This window comes from Ictalurus furcatus, chromosome 14 (assembly GCF_023375685.1).
Source record: "Ictalurus furcatus strain D&B chromosome 14, Billie_1.0, whole genome shotgun sequence".
NCBI classification, from domain to species: domain Eukaryota; kingdom Metazoa; phylum Chordata; class Actinopteri; order Siluriformes; family Ictaluridae; genus Ictalurus; species Ictalurus furcatus.
Window position 1 is genome coordinate 5,371,363 of NC_071268.1, and position 19,997 is coordinate 5,391,359.

Below are 19,997 nucleotides of genomic sequence, written 5' to 3' on the forward strand. Positions count from 1 at the left end.
CCCCCACATATGTAATGCTTGCATAACTTCTAAATAGTGCTTAAATCTGAAGTTATGCCTGAAGTCTGTGTGCAATTTCAGTATTAAATTCTCATTCCAAACTCTGAATATGGCCCATTGTGATTATTTCTGATGTTCAGCAATACACAGGCAGTACAACTAACAAATTACATTGACATATGTTAAAAATCAAACCACTTTAAAAATTGCATAAAATAAAACACTCCTTTGTGGATAAAGACTTTGTTGTGATGAAGAAGCTTGTGTATTTGTGGACAGAGGTATTCAAACATTTACCCAATGCAGCTCCCCTGAGTAAAATAAAATTTAATAAAATGTATTTATATAAAATGAAATAATAACGACTAGTGCAGAAGAGAAGTCTTATATTTTGACACTTGTAGGCCCATTTAATCTCTTTTTTTGTCAAAACTTTTGGCCTTTTTTCTCTTTCAGCCAAAAATTGAAAGTACTATTTTTGACCATTTTCGGTATCCTCCTTGATAAATATAGTCAATTGATGTGTGTAATGTTAGCAAATTCAAACACATTTACAGATTATATTTCACATTAATGAAAACAAAACATTTTTTCCATTGACCTGGACAGAAAGTGTCATGAGCCCCATGAACACTGGACAAAACAATACTAATGTGAGGTGTGTTTGTGGGGTGGGGGGGTGGGGATTCATATGCTGATGGCTCAACTGATGTTTTTATTATGAAAAAGGAAAACAGATCTTTTGGCATATTTTTTGACAGATAATTAATTCCAGCATACTCCAATGGTAAAATATGGAGCTTCTTTGCAAAATGTGTAAAGGTTGTCAGGTATGATATAGTCTTTTAAATTTTTCCATCTCACCCCTCACCCATGCATACCCTGCAATTCAATGGGCTGTGCACCACAGTTTGGAGTGTTCAGCCTTCTTGTGGATGTGGAGCAGGTGCTCAAGATGGTCTCTCACACTGACTCCATAGTGCTCCTGGTGGACTTTAGTGCTCATGTTGGAATTGATGGAGAAAGATGGAAATAGGATTTGTGTTACTGGGAGGAATGGCCACCTCAGATCTGAACCTGAGCTCTGAAATGTTATTAAATTGTGCAAGCCAAGTCAGTAACATTTTTTAAAACATAATTAACAAGGCTAATTATAACTGTATGTGGTTCCAGCGCACCTTGGGCTTAAGGTCAGTGATCGATTTTGTGATTGCGTCATCAGATGAAGTGAAGACATACATTTTGGACAAAGAGACAAGTGGAGCTATCAACTGATTACTTCTTGGTGCTGAGTTGGATTAGTCATTGTTACGTTCCTAGGGTGGAACGGTAGCAGAAAGTGTCAGAGGAAACTGTGATTGAGGAATGTATAAACACACCCGCAAATTTATCACAATTTATAGAAGCTATGTTGTGTAAATATTATGCACAGTCTCTGGTAATTTGCATCAGCCAGGCCCTTGCCAACATAATGAACAAAACCCCTAACAAAACAACAGATAAGAGAACAAGAAAAGAAATCCCACACTCAGTGACTTGGACAACAAACAGGAAAGTGTTTACCGAAGGCAGCAATATTTGCAACAATGAAATATATATTCAGCAAACAAAGCAAAGACTAAAATTAAAACAGTCTATAAGTTAAGCTTATGGTCACACATCAAGAAGTCAATTTAAAATCATGAAGCACAAATCACAAAGCAGCAGAACAAATGAGCATAAGGATTGCACATTTACTGGCAATCCCTTACAGTAAATGCCATTGCATTGTTTGCCATCTTCTTATTCATATACAGTATATACAAAAGGTCTACACATCCCTGTTATAATTGCAGGCTTTTGTTATGTAAAAAAATAAAATAAAATAAACCAAGATAAATCATGTCAGATCTTTTTCCATCTTTAACCCTCCCGTGGCCCTTGTAGGGGTCCACTCACTGGTCCAATGACAGTATCCAATGACATGGTAGAAGGATTCCTGCGTGTTTCTGTCTTTTCGAAGTGATGCATTTGGATTATTAAATTTGTCATTCCAATTCTGTTTGACTGTCTCTTATATTAAATCTGACTCCAATTATAAAAACCTCAATGTTGTATTTGTTTCCTAGTTATTTGTAGATCACAGATCTGTAAATACTTTTGATCTTTTACATTTGATTAATTCTAGTTTATTCTATACTTTAAATTGTGCTCGTTCATTCGGATTCCATGTCGCTCAGAGTCTTGCGCAGGTCATGTACGCAGATTTCACGGTCACAAACTCACCAGTCTTGGTCATTAGCTAAAGGTAATTGACTAATACTATTTAGACGACCGCCCCTTGCTTGCCCTTATCTAAAAGTACTTTGTTTAGACCCCTTAGATAGTAACACTTAATTATGGTAACATTATTTCTAGTCAGAGGTCATGAGCACCACAATTTACAGAGAAAGACCAATAATATCTAAGTTAAAATCAGCTTTATATAATCATGCCATAGTTTCCTATGTACACTTAACTAGAAAAATATTACAGTAACCAGAGGTTTAGACTTCACCCTATTTAGACTTGGTCGATCAACTTTATGTTGTCCTAAATGGAAATTCCATATCAAGACTGTACACTCTAAATACACTTCACTTAAAGCCAAATTGTTAGCCTGGACTCTCAAATCTCAGTTGGCGTGCCCCAATGTTCCACCTAAACCGGGATTTTAGCCTGTACTAACCTGGTCACAGATTTGCGGTAACAAGGACTTAATGTAATCTACTAGAGACAATAATTTCAGAATAAGTCAGAATATAATCAAGTCTAATCATTTATTGAACCAGGTATGAACATATCCAAATCCAATACTACTATTAACAATAAGAAGAAAGAATGACATTCAGCATTATATTACCAATGAAGCTCAAAATATAACAATACAACATAATAAAGTCAAAACTTGCATACCTGGTAGAGAAAAACTACACACAGCATCATGAGGCAGATCTGTCTACAGATTCCCTGAGTCTTTGGCCAGCTCTCCCCTAAATACCCAGATGCTCTGTGGTCCACCAAATGGTGCTGTTTGTGAATATAATTTGATGTCTGTGGAAGGATGTGCCTTATTTACAAACAGGAGGTAGAGTATGCCTTTAATGACATGCAATATTTTTCTCTAGATCTTGATAGTGATTTGAACTGTTGCTGAGACCATATTTTCAGATGCACTGAGACCTTTTGAATGATATCTTATTCACAGTAAAACATGTTATGTAATGCATATAGACCTTGGCTGTGTTTAAGGTGATCTCGACACAGAGAGAGAAGGGTGTGAGGAGAGAGGAGGAAGGAAACAATGTGGTGAGGATCTTCCAGTCTTCACTCAGCATGATGTGCTATCTTGGGTGAGGATGTCAATTCTGTGGGAGGGAGTTCGAGTGTTATTTCCAGTGAGAGTCCTTTTTCCTCAGAGAGCAGTTCTCTCCAGGTTCAGACAGGTTCTTGGCACCAGCCTTACACCCTCACAGTCCTTTTACCCATTTAGTATTGTTATTAAAAGATAAAATATATATAGAACAAATCATTTTATTTTCAACCTGAAATTTGGTGGCCTTGGCTTATTTTCTATGAGGAACATGTACAAGAAAAAAAAAATTTAACACACATCCTCCACCTACTAGGTGCACGGTGGCTTAGTGGTGAGCACGTTTGTATCAGACACTGAAACATCTGAAAACATTTACATCCCTATACTTTGCATGCATAAAAACATAAGAGGCTTTGGCCTATGTCATTTCTGTCACGTATTTATTTAAAAATGCAATCTGAAGGCTGTACAAAGTGACATAAATCTTTAACAACGTTATCAAATTGGAAATCTGCAATACAATTTTGAATATCTCTTTTGTCTCAGTCCATAGTACAACGCAAAAATGCCATAAATGCACACACACAGTTCTGTTTTATCTATTGTGCCCTCCACTAATATTGGCACCCATGGTAAATGTGAGCAAAGAAGGCTGTGAAAAATTATCTTTATTGTTTAACCTTTTTATTTTTTGTTTAAAAAAAAATTGCACAGATTTTTGAAGGTAAAGTTTTTTTAAAAAAAATTGATGTATGCAACAAAAAAGTTGGGACGAAGCAATTTAGGACTAATATCAATGTGACAAGTTGAAATAAGAAGGTGATGTGAAACAGGTGAGGCAATCATGTAATGTTGCACCCCTGAAAAGGGAAGAATAATCATGAAAGAAATGAAGACAGGAACACAGTGCTGTTCTCCATGCATGTGCTTGTATTAACTGTGATTAAACTATTTTTATATATACGTACAAGTAGCAAAATTGTGCACAAAACGGTCAATGAATTGAAAACATATGCATCAATACATTCCCTTTACAATTCATATACAGTTTCAATCAAAATTATTCAACCCCCATTGCAAATCAGGTTATTCTCAAAATTTACAGACTTTCAGCTGTTTGCGATGAATAAATCAAACAAAAGCAATTGAAATAGTTCAACACAAAGAATGCTTCAAGCGGTTTCCCCAAATTCAACTGAGAATGCAACTTATAATGACTTCTCCGGTTTCAAAATTATTCAACTCCTTCATGGCAAGCATCTTTAATACTTAGTAGAGCACCCTATTGCTGTTATGACCTGCTGCAAATGAGATGCATAGCAAGACACCAACTTCCTGAGGAATCTTAGCCCATTTCTCATGAGCAATGGCCTCCAGTTCAGTAATATTCTTGAGTTTGCGTGCTGCAACCGCCTTCTTCAAATCCCACCAGAGAAGTCAGGTGTGATGGCCCTGTAGAATCTTCCAGGACTTTTTTTTGCAACCAGGCCTTGGTGGAATTTGAGGTATGCTTGGATTATTATCTGTTGGAACGTCCAATGACGCCCAAGCTTCAGCTTCCTCACAGATGGCATGATATTTTCTCCTACGATTTCTTGATACTTCAGTGAATCCATCTTGCCTTCCACACGCTGCAGGTTTCCAGTACCAGAGGATGCTAAGCCGCCCCAGAGCATCCCAGAGCAACCACCATGCTTGACTGTGGACAGATTGTTCTTTCTTCATTCTTTTTTCTCCAGACATACCGCTGATCCATTGAGCCAAAAAGTTCTTTGGCATATTTATATGATTTTGAGGAACTTTTCTTGTGCTTTTGGGTGAGTAGGGGTGAACATTTTGGAGTTCTGGTATGGAAACCTTCTGTGTTTAGTACGTGCCTTACTGTGCTCACTGAAACCTCAGTGCCTGTTACACCAAGTCTTGCTGCAGGTCTTTTGCAGTCACTCGAGGGTTTTTCACAACCTGCCTACTCAGAAATCTGGTTGCAGCCATTGATAGCTTCCTTTTTCTGCCCCGTCCAGGTATTTCATAAATTTTCTGCCCCTAGCCAGTTCACTTTCATCAATTCTACTGTAATTCTATATTGCATTCTTATATTTTATCACAGAAATGACGTAACATATTGAATGTTAGACAAAAAAGCATCATGCCATGCTTTTATAAACGGAAGACAGACAGGGCTTCAACTCCTCTTGATGAGTTGAACAGAGGAGTGGGAGAGGTACGGAATGGGAGGTCTTTATGTCAGGTGGTACGGGGCATGAAGATCAACAGGATGACTTTAAAGTGATACATTGATTTGAAACAACTAGGAGAAGGACAAATAACTGGGTATATGAGAACAGGACATGCCAGTCAAGTCTTTGATGAAGAAATTGAGACACAGCTTGCAGACCATATAGAACATCTACTTGCAATGTGTCATGGTCTAAGTGCAATAAAATGTTGTTAACTAGCATTTGAGTTGGCACGACAAAATGACATTGATGTCCCTGCAAGCTGGATCAGAGAGGAAAAAGCAGGTTAGTCTAATTGTGCATTTATAAAAATAGGGAATATTATAATTATTATTTTTCCAGGAAATGCCCACCGTCACCTTGTGGCCAGCATAGAGAAGCACCCACAAAATGATTATGTTTAATGACTCCTGTTAAAAATACAGTGCATCCGGAAAGTATTCACTTTTTCCACATTTTGTTGTATATGTACATGTGCTTTTTTTGTTTTTTATTTTTAATAAATTTGCAAAGATTTCAAACAAATTTCTTTCATGTTGTCATTATGGGGTATTGTTTGTAGAATTTTGAGGAAAATAATGAATTAATCCCTTTTGGAATCAGGCTGTAACATAGCAAAATGTGGGAAAAGTGAAGCGCTGTGAATATTTTCCGGATGCACCGTAGCTACGCAAGAAAAATTGGACATTTATTTAGATATTATAGCTTAACTTGTGTAAATCTCGATGTAAACAGCAATGGATCAATAAAGGAAAATTTCAAATATTCAAATATGGCCTTTAAAGTTGTAAACTTTAACTTTAAATAAAACCTTTAAGAAATCATTTGGTATTGAATTTGATTTGCTTTGATTTAGCATATGAGGTGAAAATGTTCAGTTTTACTTCAACATAATCAATGGCACAATTAACACAGTGGCTCAACTTATCCTCTCCCTAGGTTCAATATACCCCTCATTATGGGCAAGTTGAGAAAAGAGACTCCTTTTTTTTGGAAAGTCATATTTTGAAAACAGTTTATTTTAGATCCAAATTGATTATTCCCATGGATGCAACACATATGTAGACATTTTAGTTGGAGGCATTAATGTCATGCCCTCACTTTAAAGACACCTCAAGTGTCACCTCACTTTGCTCGCCTCTACTCTGCAAGGAAAGAAGCAAATGGGTATGCTCTTCTAGTGCCAAAGGAAATCACCCTGGCAGTCCTCCACTTAATCATAGAACTTTGATTACATATCTGACCTTATGTTATTGGTTATTAATGTTTATAACTATTAAGTTATTAGTGGATGTATCATTGCTTATTCCCTTGTTTCTAAAAAGTCTAATAAAAATTGCAGTTGCAATCTCTCCCACCTCCTATTCCTATCTCTTTCCTCCAAGCATATATTTTGGTACACTTTTTGTCTCTTTTCACTTGTTATACAATATTGAATTACAAATAAATTTCACCATAGCTACAATCTTGTTAAGCAATACCCACTGCAGTAACATCCACAACATTATAGCAGTCATATCCACCACCAACAGCCTGTTTTTCTCCTATGCACATGCAGATGACAGCAGGCTCAAGCATCGGGTGCAGTGTGTATGTATAAAGAACACTATTGTGCTAACTCTGTCAGATGCAGGAGTGTGCATTTTTGGCATGAGGAAGAAACCTTGATGCTGCTACTGATAGGAAATGAGTCAGTGAGGGACACACAGGGACACACAGATGCCTGGCTTGGCTCTGTTTCTCTCCTGAAGTTCAGGATCAGATGAGAACAGAGGATAGCATCCTTGCCTGAGTCTTTCTGCTCTCCTTTGATTATTGAGAGTGGTGGCAGCCTCATGCTTTCCTTATGAGCTCAGAATGGAAATTAATAACCTGTCAAAAAGAAACCTTGCCCATCATCACATTTATTTCCTTTGTTGGTTACCTACACTTTGAAATACACATACCTTTTCTCACGAATTTCTAATATTATTTTCTCATTGTAAATCACATACTATATATCAGTGCAAATTAAATGCAACACACAGCAAAGAAATTATATCGTATGAAGTGAAGAAATCTGAATAAATCGAAATACAGTATAAATACAGTATATCTTTGTTTGTTTTTTAAAATCAAATAAAGAGTAATATTAGTTGAATTTGTCTATATTCAAGACATTTTTTTTACTTGCTATGATATCATGTTTTTGTAGTGCAATGGTCTCATCTGTATATCCAAAGTGTTAGTAGCTCAGGGATGTCTGTGATTTGTGATTTCAGGATACCACATGCTGATAATTAAGAGAAACATAAACATGTATATATCAAAAGAAACATACCAACATAGAAGAAAAAGTACACCATTAACCCAAATCAATACTTTTAAGCAAATGTGGACTGAAGCGTAAAGTAGCCAAAATAAGTCCTTCGGTGTGTTTGTGATTAACACAGCTTCCATCTGACCATCCTAAAGGTACCACAATGTAATCATAAAAACTGTCTTGTGCTTCAGCCTGGGTTCTTATTCATAATGTGTTCATACTGAACAATTTTTCAGTGCTTGTAACACTGTTTGACTTTACAATATGCAGTTGTAAAAGGGTAAATATTTTTAATCCCAAATCCAGTGTTAGAAGAGAATGCGTTCCCTTTTTAGTCTGGTACCTCTCAAGGTTTCTTCCTCATGTTGTCTCAGTGAGCTGAGCAAAAAAAATCTGAACATTTAATTGGACATGTATTCACACAGCTCCTTAGGCACATTGACACCATATTTGAAAATCACTTTTTTTTTCTTCCTTCTCCACATTTTACAACAGCCCTGGACTATACATAGAGTATCACAATCCCTGACTTAAACATAGACTTTCGGGACATGACAGTGAAATCCAAAGATTTTTACAAACCATCATCCATTATAAACCTACAGATTCTGACTTACAGTACAACTTGTCACCTCCCAATCTCTGACAAAATCTATTCCTAATCCACAGCTAATGAGACTTAAACACATTTGCAGTGAGAATGGCATATTTCTCCCAAAAATATGAGGAAAGGTATTTTATAAAAAGTATTTTATACCTGTTGATTTCATAAGAAATTCATAGACCATGCCATGGCCCACTACTGAGATAAAGGATACACTGACCTCTACACAATCCACTGCTAAGACAGAGAGACATTTCCTTTGATGCTTACTTATCATCATTCTACAACCCCATTTCCAAAAAAGTTGGAACACTGTGTAAAATCTAAATAAAAACAGAATGCAATGTTTCGCAAATCTCATAAACCCATGTTATTCACAATAGAGCATATAAAACATATGAAATGTATAAACAGAGTAAATGTACCATTCTAAGGAAAAAAATAAGGTACTTTTGAATTTGATGGCCACAACAGATCTCAAAAAAGTTTGGACAGGGGCAACAAAAGGCTGGAAAAGTAAGTGTTACTAAAAAGAAATAGCTGGAGGTTAATTGGCAGCAGGTCAGTAACATGATTGGGTATAAAAAGAGTATCTTAGAGAGGCAGAGTCTTTCAGAAGTAAAGATGGGCTGAGATTCACCAATCTATGTAAAACTGCGTCTACAATTTGTGGAACAATTTCAGAATAATGTTCCTCAACATAAAATTGCTAAGACTATGAATATCTCATCATCTACAGTACATAATATCATCAAAAGATTCTGAGAATTCTGGAGAAATCTCTGTGTGCAAGGGACAAGGGTGAAAATCAATATTGCTTGCCTGTGATCTTCGGGCCCTCAGGCAGCACTGCATTAAAATCAGGCATGATTCTGTAATGGAAATCACTGCATGGGCTCAGAAACACCTCCAGAACTCATTATCTGTGAAAACAGTTCACCGTGCTATCCACAAATGCCATGGATGCTGCATCCTCTGAACTAAAGAGGACTAAAGAGGACAGGGACCATCTGGCTTTTTTTCAGCGCTCAGTTCAAAAGCCTACATCTCTGATGGTATGGGGGTGAATTAGTGCCTATGGAATGGGCAGCTTGCACATCTGGAAAGGTATATGCTGAGTATACTGAAAGGTATATGCTGAAAGGTGCATACAGGCTTTATAGCAACATATGCTTCAATCCAGATTCCAACCCATCTTTACTTATGAGAGACTCTGCCTCTCTAAGATACTCTTTTTATACCCAATCATGTTAGTAACCTGTTGCCAATTAACTTAATTAGTTGCTAAATGTTCCTCCAGCTGTTTCTTTTTAGTAACACTTACTTTTCCAATCTTTCGTTGCCCCGTCCAAACTTTTTCTCAAACTGTATTCACAATGTGGGGCCTGGCAGTTTGTAATATTTTCTAGTTTTAGGCTAACCACTATATAACAAATTATGGTAATTGTTTTTTGAGAAATATGTTTTTTTTTGCACATAATATCTCAAATAGAAATAAAGTTATAGCATTTTAAAATCTTGCCCCCAAGTGAAAATGGAGCAAACCTATTTATGGATTCAAATACATTTAAAGATTTCATTCCATCGTGCTTGGCACTGCTGCGGATACCGCTGATGATGCACTGTTGAACTGGACAGTCCTCAGCATGTCTGTGTGGAATTATTGGATCAAGTTGAGGAATTTGTGTGGGCATCAGTGGTGTAGTTGGTGCCATATGCACATATATGCTTACTTTTTCAACAGGGCTGTTTGAGGATAATGACTTCTTAGGATCAATATTAGCATATACCCATGGTACACTCACTTGTTTTTCTGCTTCAGAAGTCCCTAATCTACTCTATATTCTGGCCTTGACCACACCCATTTCCAGTTTAAATACAAATACAGTGATCAATATTTGGAGCACTAAAGAAATACATATACAGATATTAGAATTGCATTACACACCAAAAAGGTAAAATATTATAGTACAACATTAACTGTTGCTGTAGCAAAAAAAAAAAAAAACTGTGACAAGTCTTCTCACTTTCTTTTCATGAATTACCTGCTCCTTTGAACTATTAAAACAAGCTAATATTTAGCATTAAGCCCCTCTGAATTTTTTCACACTCACAAAAACTAATGCAAAAATCAGCTACCTCTTGTTGGCAAATGATGGTATAACACAATAAATAGCTAATACTTTTTAAAGAGTTTTGTTCTTGTTTTGCTTCTTTCACATATTTCCCTTGCAGAAAAATGGCAGAGATTTTTTTGTGGATAAAATAGTAAAGCTGATGCCGGATTTTTTTTTTTTTTCACCTGCCATGTTGTTACAAAAGACATAAATAGAAATAAATTTTGACCTTACTCTTCAGGGATTTTATAGGCAGTTCATTATCAGCTTGTGAGAAATTTCCTGAATGTGGCTGTAGACATAAGACATAACATCCTCACACTCCTCCACTAAGAAGCGAGTAGTATGACTAGTCCTTGGGCTTAGTTATGCAGTCTCAGCTCCTGAATCATCAATTTCAGCTAAGCAATGTCTGACTCCATGTTGATAATCTACCTATCAACTTGTTTATGCTGTAGGGTTTGATTGTAATTTGACTCTAAATCAGGATGTGAATCTTCCAGCATGATACACTATGTCAGCATTGACATTGTCATCTAAGAGGATGTCCGAGACAGACACTGCACCCATTAGAAGTTCCATGACAAGACATTGAGCACCTAGCTGTTGCCTGTCTTCAGTTTTCAAGGGATTCTGACACATGCTTCACAAATGAGAGTCTTGCAGCATTGCTTCTTATGCCTACCACCCAGTGTATAGCAAAGAGAACATGGACTCTCTAGTGAAAAAGAAAAACTCAGAATCAGACAAGATATCGGTAGCTCAGATTGTAGTCACAAGCTGCCAAGTGAATAGTTTGATATAGTGTCTTGTACAATGGGAAGAAGAAAGGGAAAGATGTCTTACATGACAGTGGTATTTATTGAAAACACATCACAATGGGACCTTGTTTGAAGTTATGCATGCAAACACATATAGGAAGATCCAGGTAACATGCAGGATACCAATTCTGGCAGTTGGAGATCAAATAGAGGTGGCTTCAGATTGTAGGAAGGAAACATCTAATGTACAGTAGGATGCATTATTCCCCAGAGGTACCAAACACAAATGTTAAGGGACACGATAATAGGCATTCTTCAATAAAAAACACATGTAGACTGGATTACCACACTGGATTAGCAAAAGAGTAAAATGCTTTTGTGCTATTGCACAGCCTGGATAAAAACCCCATTGTTCCTTCTCAATCCTGTTCAATTATCAGTTGGATACTACTTTGTAGAACCCTGGTTTTTCCTTGGAGGTTGAGAAATGTGGGAGTTTTCTCCACATTTTGCGACAGGACACATACACACACACGGGAGTGGTCAACTGTTTGATGGCAAACAAGAGAGCATGGCTGCATCCAAAACCGCATATTTACCTACTATATAGTAGGTGAAATACATGCATTTTGGCTACTATATAGTAGGCAAGTATGTGATTTCGGACGCAGCCCATGGCTTCAAGCAGTCGTCTATTTGCACGTATTGCATGATGAATAATTAACTGCGCTTGAAGCTTTCATAAAATTAAAAATTAAACACCCAAAACTGCATATGGTACCATAATGAAGAAGAACTGTATGTAGATATGTGAAATTCTGGAGGGAACGTCGGACGGCATGGCGTGGGGAAGTAATGGCGTGTGCCATTAATCGATCTATGTTGTATAACATGTAAAACGGGAACATGAAAGGAGTATTCTAAAAGCAACTCATGTAAACACTTTAATCACAATATTGTCTTATTCGGAATAAGGTCAATAATTAGATTATTGCTGTCCATGTAAATGTAGTCAGTGATTATAAAATACTACTAATAACATATAAAGCACTGAATTGTCTTGCACCACAGTATGTGAGTGAACTTTTGGTCTTTTAATCCACCAGGCCTGATGTGATCAAAAGGTGCAGGCTCTTTTTTTGTGCCTAGAATAATGAAGACTACAGCTGGGGGCAGGCCTTTTTCATACAAAGCCCCTCTGCTATAGAACAGCTTTCCAGTTAGTGTTTGGGACTCAGACATAGTCTCAATTGTTAAGTACAGGCTGAAAACCTATTTGTTTAGTCAAGCCTTTTGTTAATAGCTTTTCTTTTAGCTAATGCCACTGCTGATGAGGATGGTCCCACATGGCTAAAGTTTGCCATGAGATTGCTGTGGATGGTACCATACAGTTGCCCTAATGATGGCTGTAGATGTTCTTACTTGGATGGTCTAAAAACTGCACTTACTAAAAAAAAACAGTTTATGCTCAAGTCCCAATCATTGAACAGTAGATAACTTCACTTTCATAGTATAGACTTAAAGTTAAAACTCTAATGAAAAAAAATTACCCTGATGCTCATACTCAAGATTGTATTCATATTCATTACAATTGTAGACCATAACACTAATCTGAGTTCATGTGAATGTGGTAAAACAATTTTTTCATTAATAATTTAACATTAGAATCCTTTTGAAGATACACAATTTTACACCAACATTAGTGAAGCAAGAAGTGAGAAGACCATTTGATAATATTCCCTCTGAAATATACATGAGTAAAACCTGGCTCTGGTCTCAGTATTGCAGTGGGTGGCAGAGAGGGATGGCAGGCAAAATGAATAGCATAGCCAATTACTCCCATTTTCAACACTATGCAACATTTATGAAGTACTTAGCCAAAGATTCCAGAACCAGTTAATTTTTCATAGCATAGTTTGAATTTTTACTTGGCTGAGAAACTGTCATCATGCTGTTACTAACAAAATCAAAATGTCTGTTTTCTTAATTGCATCACAGAGGCATTTTAATGGACAGTTTAATTAAGGTATTGATAATAGTGTTGTCTGTCTTTGTCCATTTTAAATGTCATTGTGATTTGATATGTGGGGGTGCACAGTGATAGAGAGGGCAGCATTGCCACCTCGTAGTGTGGAGTTTTCCCCATGTCCATGTAGGATTCTTCTGGGTTCTCCGCTTTCCTACAACCTCCCAGAAACTTGCTGATAGGTAGATTGGTGACTCTAAATTGCCTTGTGTGAATGAATGTGTGAAAGTATGTGGGCATGGATCCCTGGTGGACCAGGTGGGAATACACCCCATCCAGGGGAATCACACTTCCCAAGCTTTTTTAATTTGCTAAAAGTCTTCCAAATGAGGAAATATAAATAGAAGTAAATATAAGATATTTAGCATTGCAAGAAGGTGACAGTAAAATGGGCTTAAATATATGGGATATTTCTGTAATTAAAGCCACAAAAAATCAACCAAATATTGATGACAAAATGGTCTGAATTAAGTATGCAAACAGGACTGGATCACTTGTACCATACCATACCATATTTACCATGTACCATATTCATGTAAATATTGGTTCAAGTCTGGGCTCTGGCTGGGCCACTCAAGGACATTCACAGAGTTGTCCTGTAGCCAATCCTTTGTTATCTTGGCTGTGTGCTTAGGTATTTTTGATAATGTAATTAAATTAAATTATCTCTCACACACACAGGAGTTCGTCCGTCGATTTCGACGAAGACCGGAGTTTCTATTTCTGTCTCCATTATGGAGAACACAAACTGGAACTCGACTTGAGCGTGAATTGGATTATAGTGAGGAAGACTTGTGCAGCCTCACTCTCACTTCCCGGTGACCACCATGAACCAGTGGCAAGACTGAGTCGAGACGACTGAAGATGGCCCCCGGGCGCAGTGATTCATACACCCATTCATACACTACGGACACTTTGGAAATGCCAACCCGCCTGCCATGCATGTCTTTGGACTGGGGGAGGAAACCGGAGTACCCGGAGGAAACCCCTGCAGCATGGGGAGAACATGCAAACTCCACACATACAGGGTCCCCAAACCTGCAGGTGTGAGGTGAAAGTGCTAACCACTAAGCCACCGACACACACACACACACACACACATGGATGTGCTCCAGGTCTTTGAGATTGCTGTGGATGGTACCACTTGTAAAAAACCATAAAGAATGCTTTAGGCCGCAATTCATATGAACAGTTATGCTATGAAGGCTAGGACTACAATTGCCACAAACAGTTTTGCACTCAAGTCTCCATCAGTGAACAGTGGACAAGTTCAACAAAACAGACTTCATGTAAAAACTGTAATGAATTTCCTGTTAGACATTTGCACTATTTGACCATATACTATTAGCACATTTATAGAAGGGATTTATTTCAACACAAAATCAAAACACAATTCGCACTATCCATTGTTACCCAGATGAGGATGGGCTCCCTTTTGAGTCTGGTTCCTCTCAAGGTTTCTTCCTGATAGCATCTCTGGGAGTTTTTCCTTGCCACAGTTGCCTCTGGCTTTCTCATTAAGGACAAATTCACACATTTAAAATCTATATCCTGAATTTATATATTTCTGTAAAGCTGCTTTGGGACAATGTCCATTGTTAAACATGCTATACAAATAAAACTGAATTGAATTGAATTGAGAATACATGGCAAGGGATCTAAGACTTTTCCTCCATACAGAATCTCTCCAGATCCTTCAAACACTGGTGGACTCTCTTCAGTTCACCCCACAGGTTTTCTATGGGTCTCAGGTCAGGGGACTGTGATGGTCATGGCAGGACCTTGATTTTGTGGTCAGTAAACCATTTTTGTATTGATTTTGATGTATGTTTTGGATCATTGTCTTGCTGGAAGATCCAACCACGGCCCATTTTAAGCTTTCTGGCAGAGGCAGTCAGGTTTTCATTTAATATCTGTTGATAATTGATGGAGTCCATGATGCCATGTATCCTAAGAAAATGTCCAGGTCCTCTGGCAGAAAAACAGCCCCAAAACATTAAAGAGCCACCACCATATTTAACCCTTGGCACGAGGTACTTTTCCATATGGCTACCTCTCTGTGTGTGCTAAAACCACCTCTGGTGTTTATTACCAAAAAGCTCTATTTTGGTTTCATCTGACCATAGAACCCGATCCCATTTGAAGGTCCAGTAGTGTCTGGCAAACTGAAGATGCTCGAGTTTGTTTTTGGATGAGAGTAGAGGCTTTTTTCTTGTAACACTTCCAAACAACTTGTGGTGATGTAGGTGACTTCAGATTGTAGTTTTGGAGACTTTCTGACCCCAAGATGCAAATAACTTCTGCAATTCTCCAGCTGTGATCCTTGGAGATTTTTTTGGCCACTTGAACTATCCACTTCACAGTGCATTGAGACAATATACAGTATCTACTGTATGTACATGTCCAATTCCAGGTTGATTCATAACAGTTCCAATCGACTGGTGGAAATGGGCATTTTCAATGCTTTTGCTATTTTCTTATAGCCACTTCCTATTTTGTGAAGCTCAACAACCTTTTGCCGCACATCACAGCTATATTTTTTGATCTTACACATTATTATGAATAACTAAGGGAATTTGGTCTATGTGTTACCTCATATTTATACCCCTGTGAAACAGGAAGTCATGGTTGAACAACCATGTTCCCTGTTCCTAGTCACCGAGGTGTACAATTTTTATTTTTTTTTTAAATATCAGTGGGAATATACTTCAAATATATTTTTCTCATATGAGTACATAGGGTGCTAATAACTGTTGCACACCTATATTTAACAAAGATATATTTTTTTGATAAACCTGTGTTGTGTTAGCCATTGTTTGATATCCATGAGAGCAGAGTATTTTTGTGAATGTTTGGAACAAATGATCAAAAGATTAAACAATAAAGACATTTTCCAAGGGTGCCAGTATTATTATTATATTAATAATAGTGTATGTGTGTGTGTATTGAGATGACATTTCAGCTTTTATTTCCTTCTATTTACATCTAGATGTGTTAAACAACATAAAACCTTTTGTTTCAGACTACCCAATTTTTAGGTGAGCAAAAGTATAGGAACAGAAAAGTCTTGAAGTAAATTACATTAAAAAGCAATTAATATTTGGTTGCACATGATTTGCTTGCAATAACTGCATTAAGCATACGACTCACTGACATAACCACATTGTTGGTTTCTACTTTTCTGGTGCTTTTCCAGGCTAGTACTGCAGCTTCTTTCAGTTGTTGTTTGTTTTGGAAGATTTCTCCCTTAAGTCTCCTCCTCAGGAGGTGAAATGCTGCTCAGCTGGGTTAAGATTTGGTGACAGCCTTGGCCTGTCTAAAACCTTCCACTTCATCCCCCTGATAATGTCCTTTTTTGTGTTTTTGATCATTGTCTTGATGCGTGATGAAGTTCCTCCCAATTAGATTGGATGCATTTCTCTGTAAATTGGAAGACATAACGTTTCTGTAGATTTCTGAATTCATTCTGCTGCAATCATTATGAGTTACAGAGGTGGCCTTTAAGAATGCACATTTATTTTCACGCAGTATCATGCTATTCGTCACATGTGATCACGCGGTATACTGCAGGCACGGTTCTAAGAATTTAAATTCATTTGTTGGGCTTCACACATTTGTTGTAGCTGAACACATCCATCCATCCATCCATCCATCCATCCATCTTCTTTACCGCTTATCCTTTTTCAGGGTCATGGGGAACCTGGAGCCTATCCCAGGAAGCTAGCTGAACACAGTACAATAAAAATGAAATGTGTGGTCGAATAGTTCACATAAAAATATGATGTCTCTCATCTAAACTTATGATAAACCTAATTTAAACAAGTTTCTAATAACAAGATTATGTAAAATATAAATCGATCGAGTCTCGTAGTACAGGTACAATAACTATAGCTTTCAAATAAAGGTGGCTCCTATATGTGAACTACGATAGTGTGGTGGTAAAATGTAGGCTTACTGTGCCAGCGACTGGGGTTTGAGCCTCAGTTAAACTAAGTGATTTTTAAATGAGTGAGGTTTTTTTTACTGTAGAAAGTTCAAGGTAACACTGAATGAATTCCGCGTGAACAACACTGACTGGAGGCCCATGCCAATTAGTAAGATTTAGGTGATGGACTATTAGGAAGTTATTGTCATTCATTTGTATAATTACAACAATTATTACATTTATTTTCACTAATTAGCTGTCTTTTTATTTTAAGGATCTAATTAGTTCCATATATAAAATTATTTTATTTACAAGTGTCATTTGGTACAGCTTCTGACCATCAAATCAAAGCAGACTTGTGATTTGATGACATAATGCTGATTTATTCAGAAACAGAAGGGGAAAATGTTTATTATATTGTTTTAGTAAAATTTTATATATTTTATAATAGCAACTAATAATTTCTTACTGACCTATTTTTACTGTCCCACCATTTACAATTGTGACCAATATTTTTGTTTTTTTAAGTTAGTGAAAGAACCACTAGCTTTAAAAAAAACCTTTTTTTTAGAAAAGGAATGCCATTTGTTTAATTGGGTAATCCAGGGAGTAAAATGCATATGCTGTAGCTTCAGTAGTTTTGGATTCACATGCAAATATACTGGGTGATTAATAAGCAATTATCATCTTTAAGTAATCTTGTTTTTTGTCTCATCTAATTGAAAGGGAGGAGCAGAAGCATAAAACTTGGAGAGTCACATAAATTCTATCCAAGTCAAGTAATTTGTACGTATTTGCATTCTATAACATCGCAGTGGAGGCAAAAGCATCTTAGAGAAGTAGAGTCTCTCAGAAGTAAGATGGGCAGAGGTTCATCAATCGTTTTTTTTTTGCCATCAAATTAAAAATTACCTTATTGTTCCCTTAAAATTGTACATTTCCTCAGTTTAAACATATGATATGTTTTCTACGTTCTACTGTGAATAAAATATGGGTTTATGAGATTTGCAAATCATTGACTTCTGTTTTTATTTACATTTTACACATTTTTATAGTTGACGCTGACAGTTGTTATGTCTGCCTAATTTTTTGCTGGAAACCCCCAAAGATGCCTTTTCTTTCAGCAGAAAGAAAGTTTGAAATTATGGCTCTGTAAGCACCAGCAACCTGATTTTTTTTTTTTTTTTTTTTACATGGTTAAACCCAAGCCATAAGGCTTGGGTTTGACCATGTAAAAAAAAAAAAATCAGGTTGCTGGTGCTGCCATCCTTATGGAGGTCTGAAAATATAGTCTCTGGATTTTCTGTCAGTCTTTTTTTTTGTAAACTTTTCGTGCAGTTTCATTTGAAATATCTTTTGGGTAGTTCAGTGGAATGGCCTTCCACTTTGGGTTTGTGTGGGCCTAGGGTTATGGGTAAATTGCACCTGTTTTCACACCTTCCTTGTCATGTATTGTCAAGCATGTAGGCCGGCTTGTCATGTAGAGCTGAAACCTCATAGAGCAGCTGTTCAGTGGGGATAAATATGTGGTGGAAAGTAAAAGTAATAATATTAATGAGTAAGAGTAATAAAGAATACGATGGACAGACTACTCAAGTTGCTAGTTACTTCAGGTCTGATTAAAATCAAGGGAAAAACCTGAATTTCAGACTACATGGAGAACTGTGTGAATGTGTGTGTGTGTGTGTATGTGTGTGTGTGTACTCTGACACGCTCATTTCTTCCCCCTCTCCAGGATGCTAAAATGTGAGCGGTTGTTGTGTCAGACCACTGCAGTGTATCACGAGGCTTATGACCTCACTGTACATCATTTACACTAATTATTAAAACTACATATATGAATTAATATTTAACAGTAATGGAGGAATGGTACTGAATGTAGTGAAGTAAAAGTACATTACTGTGATTAAAAATGAACTTGAGTAAGAGTATAAGTATGGCCAGTTAACTTTTTTAAAAAAAAAAAAACAAAAAAAAAAAAAAAAAGTAAATGTAACGAAGTAAAAGTAGCATGTTACTACCCACCTCTGAGCATCCGTGATATTCAGAACAGAGGTGTGCGGACCTCTGGGTTCACTTTAAACCAGAAAAACAAAAGTTTCTATTGGCAATAAAGGAAAAGATGGAATTCATTCAACGTTACCTTGAGGAACTTTCTACAGTGAAAAAAAAAACCTCCATCCATCCATTGTCTATACCGCTTATCCTTCCTTCAGGGTCACTGGGAAACCTGGAGCCTATCCCAGGGAGCATCAGGCGCAAGGCGGGGTACACCCTGGACAGGGTGCCAGTCCATCACAGGGCACACTCACATTCACACACCATGGACATTTTGGACATGCCAATCAGCCTACCATGCATGTCTTTGGACTGGGGGAGGAAACCCCCGCAGCTCAGGGAGAACATGCAGACTCCGCACACACAGGGCCACATTGGAATTGAATCCCCAACCCTGGAGGCATGAGGCGAACGTGCTAACCACTAAGCCACCATGCACCAAAAAAAACCTGATCATTTAAATTGATTAAACTGAGCTGTGACTTAAACCCCTGTGTCTGGCACACTAAACCTGCTTGTTACCATTGCGCTACCCAAATACACATACAGCACACACATTAATATAGTTACCTATACTATGTGACTCAACCCTGATCACTTGTAATTAAAAACTTGTTTAAATTAGGTTTATCG